Source organism: Trichechus manatus, unplaced genomic scaffold (genome assembly GCF_000243295.1).
Source record: "Trichechus manatus latirostris isolate Lorelei unplaced genomic scaffold, TriManLat1.0 scaffold00078, whole genome shotgun sequence".
Classification (NCBI taxonomy): Eukaryota; Metazoa; Chordata; class Mammalia; order Sirenia; family Trichechidae; genus Trichechus; species Trichechus manatus.
In genome coordinates, this window is record NW_004444014.1 from 3,900,611 (window position 1) to 3,909,452 (window position 8,842).

Sequence of the window (8,842 nt, forward strand, 5' to 3'; positions counted from 1 at the left end):
TAATTTTCTTCAGCTTCAACTTCAACTTGCATAAGAGCAATTGATGGTCTGTTCCACTGTCAGCCCCTGGCCTTATTCTGACTGATGATGCTAAGTTTTTCCACTGTCTCTTTCCACAGAGGTAGTTGATTTGATTCCTGTGTATTCCATCAGGTGAGGTTCATGTGTATAGTCGCTGTTTAAGTTGTTGAAGAAAGGTATTTGCAGTGAAGAAGTCATTGGTCTTGCAAAATTCTGTCATGCAATCTCCAGCTTCATTTCTATCACCAAGGCCGTATTTTCCAACTACCAATCCTTCTTTTTTGTTTCCAACTTTTGCATTCCCATCACCAGTAATTATCAATGCATCCTGACTGCAGGTTCGATCAATTTCAGACTGCAGAAATTGGTAAAAATCTTCAATTTCTTCATTTTGGCCTTCCTTAGTGGTTGGTGAATAAATTTGAATAATAGTCGTGTTAACTGGTCTTCCTTGTAGGCATATGGATGTTATCCTATCACTTACAGCATCATGCTTCAGGATAGATCTTGAAATCTTCTTTTTGACGATGAATGCAACACCATTTCTCTTCAATTTGTCATTCCTGGCATAGTAGACCATATGATTTTCTGATTCAAACTGGCCAATACCAGTCCCTTTCAGCTCACTAATGCACAGGATGTCTATCTTCAAGTGTTCCATTTCATTTTTGACGACTTTCAGTTGTCGTAGATTCATACTTTGTACCTTCCACATTCCCATTATTAATGGATGTTTGCAGCTGTTTCTTCTCATTTTGAGTCATCCCACATCAGCAAATGAAGGTCCTGAAAGCTTGACTCCACCCATGTCATTAAGGTCGATTCTACTTTGGGGAGGCTGCTATTCCTGAGTTGTTTATTGAATTCCTTCCAACCTGAGGGGCTCATCTCCTGTCAGTATATCAGACAACGTTCCACTGCTTTTCATAAGGTTTTCACTGGCTAATTCTTTTCAGAAGTAAACCGCTGGGCCTTCCTCCTAGTCGAGCTTAGTCTGGAAGCTCAGCTGAAACCTGTCTGCCATGGGTGACCCTGCTGTCATTTGAATACTGGTGGCATAGCTTCCAGTACCCCAGCAACGCGGAAGCCCCCACAGTACAACAAACTGACAGATGCGTGGGGGATTTGAATGTTACAAGCCCTGGAATCCACTGTTATTACTTCTGTTTAAACATTCAATTATCTTTTTAGAAGATTGAAATAATAATTTTAAAAATGTATATATTTAGCCAACCAGTTGTCATTGAGTCAGTTCCAATTTACGGCAATCCCATGTGTGTCAGAGTAGAATTGTGCTCCACAGAGTTTTTAGTGGCTGTTTTTTTCAGAAGCAGATTGCTAGGTTTTTCTTCCAAAGTGCCTCTGGGTGGACTCAAATTTCCAATCTTCCGGTTAGCAGCTGAGTGTGTTAACTGTTTCCACCAACCAGGGACTCCTTCATATTTTTACCTACATAGTTGTCATTTCTGGTGGTCTTCATTTCTTTGTGTAGATTCAAATTTCCATATGGTATCATCTTCCTCCTGCTTGAAGGACTTCTTTTTAACCCTTCTTGTCGTGTGGTTCTGCTTGTGATTACTTATTTCAGTTTTAGTATTTCTGAAATTTTTTTTATTTTACCATCATTTTTTAAAGATATTTTCACTGGATATAGAATTCTAGATCATCAACTCTTTTTTGTTTGTTTGTTTATTTTTTCCTTTCAGTACTTTATAGATATTGTCCCTCCAGTCCCCTTATTTGCATTGTTTTTGGTGAGAAATACTTGTCTTTGTTCTCTTACATGTAATGAATTTTTTTCTCTTGTTGCACTTAAGATTTTCTCTTTATCACTAGTTTTGAACAAATTTGTTATGATATGCTTTTGTATATTTTTCTTAACATTTCCTGTGTTTGGGGCTCATTGAGCTTTTTGAATCTATGTGTTTAGAATTTTCATCAAACATGAGAAATATGTGGCCATTATTTCTTCAAATACTTCTACCCATCCTCCTTTGGAGAGTCCAGTTGCACATATATTAAAGTACTTGAAATTGTTTCAAAACTTACTGATGCTCTCTTCATTTTTTTTCAAACTTTTTACTTTCTATGTTTTATTTTGAGCAATTTTTATTGCTATGTCAGTTTGGAAAGTGCCCCCAGGCAGAAAGCCACTGTGGATGTGGAACTCACCACACATATTTTCCTATTCTCAAAGATAACAACCCTGTGATAGCTATGATTTAATGCCTGAAAACAGTTGCTTCATACATTTGGTCCTGTTTGATATTTTTTTATGGTGTTGGGGTAAGTTAGTTACTTAAAACTTTATAACTGCTGGAAATGGAAGTATAGCTATCATTTATTTTTGAATAAAAATATGAGCTCCCTTAATGGATTAAAAGTTTCTAGGACCATGTATTAAACTCCTGCATAAGTATACTATTTCAACAGAATAAGAACTGAATAAATATCTCTTAATATTATGATATTTTGAAAAAATTAATATAAAAGTGAAATTGATGAGCAAAATCAGGGCATTACTTGCAGGATGACTCAAATCATAGCGCATTTGGCAAATGTGCTTCTAAGACCCTGCTGTCCAATTTTCAAACAGTGACAGCACAGTGCAAACATAAACACAGACTCTAATTTCAAATCATTTCCACACAAAAAAAGTCATTGGTGTCCTAAAACGTCTTAAGGAAATAGAAAATGGAAAGACAATGAGATAGACTATATTTGCGTAGATTAAGTCTGCCTGTCAGTGATGAGTGTCTCTTTCACTGGTAGAGTACTAACTAGAGCATCTGAGATAAAAGGCAGAGGAATAAGATTAACAAGAGCGACAGTATTTGAAAAGATGGACATACATTTGTATATTTAAGCACAGGAAGGTGCACACTGGTTTCACCAAGCCCAGAGAATTTTTCACTATAGAAGTTTTTCATCAATGAAATTTTTTTTTAATTATATGATAAGGAAACTATAACTTGTGTATTGCTGTACAAAGTTTTGGGCAATGACAATTATAGTCTCCTTACAATGTGACACATTTAATAGTCGCTATGAATTGGAATCTAGTGGAAGGCAGCGGTTTGGTTTTTTGGTTTATGCAGCCCAGCAAAAAGTTAATGTGATTGCCTAGGAGAGGAATTCCATTTTCCGATAGCATTGCTGCCAGTTCTCCACTAGATGGCAACCTATACCTAGCTGATGTCTTTAAAGCATTTCCAACCTGAAACCACACACCTGAATCCTGGACTCCTGTGATTAAAGGCTTATTCATTCACTCATCTACTTATTCAGCACTTTCAGAGTATCTAGTATATACCAGACTAAATATCCAGGAATGAAAGATGACTAAGACACAACTGCTGTTCTGGAAAGGAGCCCTGATGGTGCAGTGATTAAGTGCTTGGCTGCTAACAGAAAGGTCGGAGGTTCGAACCCACCAGCCACTCCATAGGAGGAAGACGTGACCGTGTGATTCTGTAAAGATTTAAGGCCTTGGAAACCCTATGGGGGCAGTTCTACTATGTCCTATAGGGTTACTATGAGTCGAAATCAACTTGATGGCAATGGGATTGGTTTTTGGTTTGTTGTCCTGAAGGTTCTCAGTCTCCTGGGGGGAGTGACAAATGTGTAACCCACTAAGAAAAATTCACAATGATAAGTAAATATAGTGAAGGAAAAAAATCTGAGAGCTTTTGACTTGAGCATTTGAAATTCCATCTCTTAAGCGCTTCTACTTCTCCCCAATACTGCCTTAAACAAAAACAAACAAGCAAAAGAAACCTGAGGGCAGTTTTATAATAGGATCTAAGGTTGATGTTTTAAAAAGAATGTAATGGAATCCATATTTACTGAGTACCTGGTATATTTATGTAAAAATCAAGATATTAGATTCTATCATGGAAAATAAATAGGACTCATTCTTTCATTCATTCACTGCTTAAGAAACTCACAGCATCAGATAAAAACAAAAATAAATGCAACAACATTGCCGTCCAGTCAATTCTGACTCACAGTGACCCTATAGGAAAGCGTAGAATTGCCCCATCGGGTTTCCAAGGCTGTAATCTTTATGGAAGCAGACTGCCACAGCTTTCTCCCATGGAACTGCGAGGTTCAAACCACTGACCTTTTGGTTAGCAGCCAGCGCTTAACCACTGTGCAACCAGGGCTTCTACAATACCAGACAGGGGAGTTGAAACAAGTACGTACGTAGATAATGATAGCGGGGGAAATACTACGTGTGAAAACTTAACAGTTCTGAAGAGAGAATATTAATTTCTGCTTGGGGGAATATTCATTTGAGAGTTTCTATTTCAGTAATCTTTTTAGAATAGATAAGGTTCCAATAAGTAAAACTGACTGGGAACTTTATTTCAGAAGGAATAGCTGCAAGGAAACCCTATTATTGGTAAAAATCCCCTACCATGTTTCCAAGAAACCCAGCTTTTATCTAATTTTAACAGTACTACTGAATGACCAGATCTGAGTCCATTAATTTTTCTGGACCCCAGCTTTCTTGTCTATTAAATAAGTTGACTCCACATACATAATCTCTATTTCATCATCACGAGATATTCAGGTCAAAGATGAGGTAGTAGAAAATATATTTCAGGGATGGAAATTCTACATTTCTGGCTAGAGCGTAAGGCCTGCCTAGAAGCCATTGTAGTATAAAGCTAGAAAAATGATCTGAGTCTGTTATGTAGAAGTCCTTACAACTGAGAGAGGAGCACTCTTGCCAGCACCCATCTGGCAGCTTGAACCTTTGAGAATAAAGACATGGCAAAAAAGAAGAAAAGTTAGGAAGGCTTTTTGAACATCGTTTGAAAAGAAGAAAATGGCACTAAAGTAACAGGCATAGAAGAAGGGGCCCTGGACCAGCAGTCAGCAGGAGGTCATGTTCCAGTGTGGGCACACAAGTTTTTGGTGACTTTTCAAAAAGGTCATTGACCTCATGGGGCTGCTGTTTTATTGTCTGTAACAAAATGTGACGTGGCTATCCTTCTTTCACAGATCTTTCGCTAGGATCATATGAGAAAACAGATGACAAAGTACTTTAAAAAGTTATCAAGTGATAGATATGGAATCTACATGTTCTTAGTGTTGAAAGAGAACACAAAGATCATGGAGTCTAATCCTCTTAAAATTGTTAAGACAAATATGTGGCAGTATTTGTATCAAAAACAACAAAAGAATGCAAACTCTTTCCTGATCTCCAACACTAATCACTCTGCATTCATTCTAAATGGTTCCTCCTGTATGTGATTGGAGCCCTGCTGGTATAGTAGTTAAGAGCTCTGCTGTTAACCAAAAGGTAAGCAGTTCAAATCCACCAGCTGCCCCTTGGAAATCCTATGAGGCAGTTCTACTCTGTTCTATAGGGTCACTATGAGTCGGAACCAACTCGACGGCAGCTAATAACAACAGCAACAACATATGTGATCGGAGCCCTGGTGGCACAGTGGTAGAGAACTCGGCTGCTAACCAAAAGGTCGGCAGTTTGAATCCACCAGCCTTTCCTTGGAAACCCCTTGGGGCAGTTCTACTCTGTCCTAGAGGGTCGTGATGAGTCAGAATGGACTTGACGGCAACAAGTTTGTTTTATTTTGCTTATACATGTGATCAGTTTCACAGAATTCAGTTGGAATACACATGGAAGAAAAGAGATCATTTAATTCAGGCCATCTCCAAACTCTGGGAATTTTTAAAGTAAAAATTTAGTTAGATGACCTTAAAAAAAAACCCATTGCCATCAAGTTGATTCTGACTCATAGTGACCCTCTAGGACAGAGTAGAACTGCCCCATATGGTTTCCAAGGAGCAGCTGATGCATTCCGACTGCTGACCTTTTGGTTAGCAGCCAAGTTCTTAACCACTGCACCACCAGGGCTCATAGATGACCTTAGGACGGTTAATTTCATGTGTATGTATCAACATGGTAAATTATTAGGAAAATTAGAAAATATATTTTTAAAAAGAGGCTAGGTGGTAGTTATTGATATAATTGGTAATAATAACAACCATATCCTTGTCAAGTCGCATTCTCATAGTGCATAAGAACTAAAACCATTACATTTTTACTTGCTCTAATTGTTAAAAACAAAACAAAACAAAAAAACCTTTCTTATATTCAGCTCAGTTTTGCCTTCCTCTGATGTTTAATCATAGGCCTTGTTTCTTTCTTTAATTGCTCCAAAAATAAATGTCTTCTCTATTCCAAACTGATAGTCCTTTCTATTATTCGATATCAGCACTCATATTCCTTTTAATTCTATAATTTTTGGGTAAAATATTCCAAGTTAATTCTATCAAACTACGCCTGATGTGATTGCTTATCTCTTCACTGCTCTAATTGCCCTTCTCTGAATGCACTTTAACTCAATACTCTCTTTAATACGCACTGCCTGGGATTTAATACAGTAATTCATCTGTGGATGGATTATCGCTGAACACTTTTGAAAACTCTTCGTCTAATCACATATGTTCTAATTACCAGTCCCTAGCACTGTGTTAGGAGTCCCTGGGTAGTGTCATCGGTTAAATGCTGGACTTCTGACCAAAAGGTTGGTAGTTTGAATCTACATAGAGGTGCCTTGGAAGAAAGACCTGGTGATCTGCTTCCAAAAATTCCCAGCCTTGAAAACCTTATGGAGCACAGTCCTACACACATGGGATCACCATAGTTAGAATCAACTTAACAGCCAGTGGTTTGGTTTTCGGTTTTAGCACTGTGTTGAATATATAATAGTATCTTAGTATTTAGTCAAGTTTAGATTAACATTTTAGGAAGCCATTTCATGTTGCTGGCTCCATTTATGTTTTTCAGTGAAATCAAATCCAAAGTCCAGGATGTTTGCTAAAGTAGAATATAAATGATGCCTCACACATGAAGAACAGAAAGATTATGTCTTATGAGTCCCCTTTTGTGGTTAATAGGAGAATAAGGTCAATTCATAGTCATAACTAAATTTTCAATAATAGAATATGATTGTGTTTTATACCATGTAGAGGGATGTAAACATTTTCATGAGGCAGGACACAAACCTGTGCTGAGTTGCAGTGGAAATTAAGCGTGATTCTCCTTCTGTGTGTATTTTACACTCCTTAGTAGTGATGATGAAATACTCACAGTATGGCTGAAAAAGGGGTGGGGAAGTCCCAAAGCACGAAGAAGAAATCTCTCCCATATCCTCTCTTCAGCTTCTCAGAGACATCCTGGCTTCACTTCTTTGTATGTGAAGCTGTCAATCAAACTAGCTGTTCTTGGTGTTGAGATGCCGCTCAAACTGGACATTGTGCAAGTGAAACTGCCATTCAGAATGGCTGCCTGGCAAATGGAGCTGTCAGTCATTCTGAACAGTTCAGTCTGTTGCATTGTCAATAAGATAGGCTGGTGGGTACTGATAGTTGCCTCATCACATTCAATAGAATTAAAGTCTAGATTAACTCCCTAGTCTGTAGTTCCCAGACCTCTTTTCTTTTTATCAGTGAAAAGATACTTTTTATTTTCCAAAAGTTTATAATGACCAACAAGTAAAACAGAAAGGGACTGCCTTAGTTATCTAGTTCTGCTGTAACAGAAATACCATAAGTGGGTGGCTTTAACACACAGAAATTTATTTTCTCACAGTTTGGGAGGCTAGACATCTGAATTCAGAGTGCCACCTCTGGGGGAAGGCTTTCTCTCTCTCTCATCTCTGGAGGAAGGTCCTTGTCTCTTTTGAGCTTCTGCTCCTAGGTGATCTTCATCTGACTTGGCATCTCTCTTCCCCATCTCTGCTTCCTAGCTTGAGTTTAATCTTTCTTAAATCTCTCAAGAGATTGACCCAAGATACACCCTACACTAATACTGTCTTATTGACATAACAAAGACAATCTGTTCCCAAATGGGATTATAACCACACGCATAGAAGTCAGGATTTACAACACATATTTTGGGGGGATATAATTTGATCCATAACATTCCACCCTTAGCCCCCTCCAAATTCATATCCGTGCCACACGTAAAACATATCAAACCCACCACATCATCCCAAAAGTCCTAAATCAATTCCAAGTCCAAAATCTCATCTTCTGGATCATTTAAATCAAATACAGGTGAGACTTCTGGCACATTCTAGCCTGAGGCAAAATCCTTCTTCATCTGTGAACCTGTGAAAATCAGAATACAAGTTATCTGTTTCCAAAGTACAGTGGTGGAACAAGCACAAAGTAAACATTTCTATTACAAATAGGAGAAACTGAAGGGAAAGTAGGAATAATGGACACCAAGCAAGTCCAAAACCCAGCAGAATAATTTCCATTAGCTCTCAAAGCTTGAAAATAATCCTCTGTTCTTGGAGACCATCTGACCAATGGCCCCGCCCTCCAGACTCTAGGTGTTGACCACCCCCTCTGGATTCTGGGTGGAGGTCTCTGGGCCCTGGGCTTCAACTCTGGCTTCTGGCCCACTGGGAGGGCAACTCTGTTCCCTAAGCTTTGGGTGGCACCATTCTCCTAGTCCATCTGAGAAGTTCTTTACCTACTGTGCTGCTGGAAGTGATGCCTTCCCATTTACCATTAATTTGGTGACTTCAGTTGGGCAAAGCTACTTTATTTTTTAAATTTTTTTTAATTGTACTTCAGGTGAAGGCTTACAGAACAGATAGTTTCTCATGAAACCGTAGTACACGTGGTTTTATCACATTGGTTAACAACCCCACAACATGTCAACTGTCTCCCTTCTTAACCTTTTTTTTTTTTTTGGTGAAAATATACATAGCCAAAGATACATCATTTCAAAAATTTCTACATGCACAGTTCAGTGACATTGACTACGCTCTTC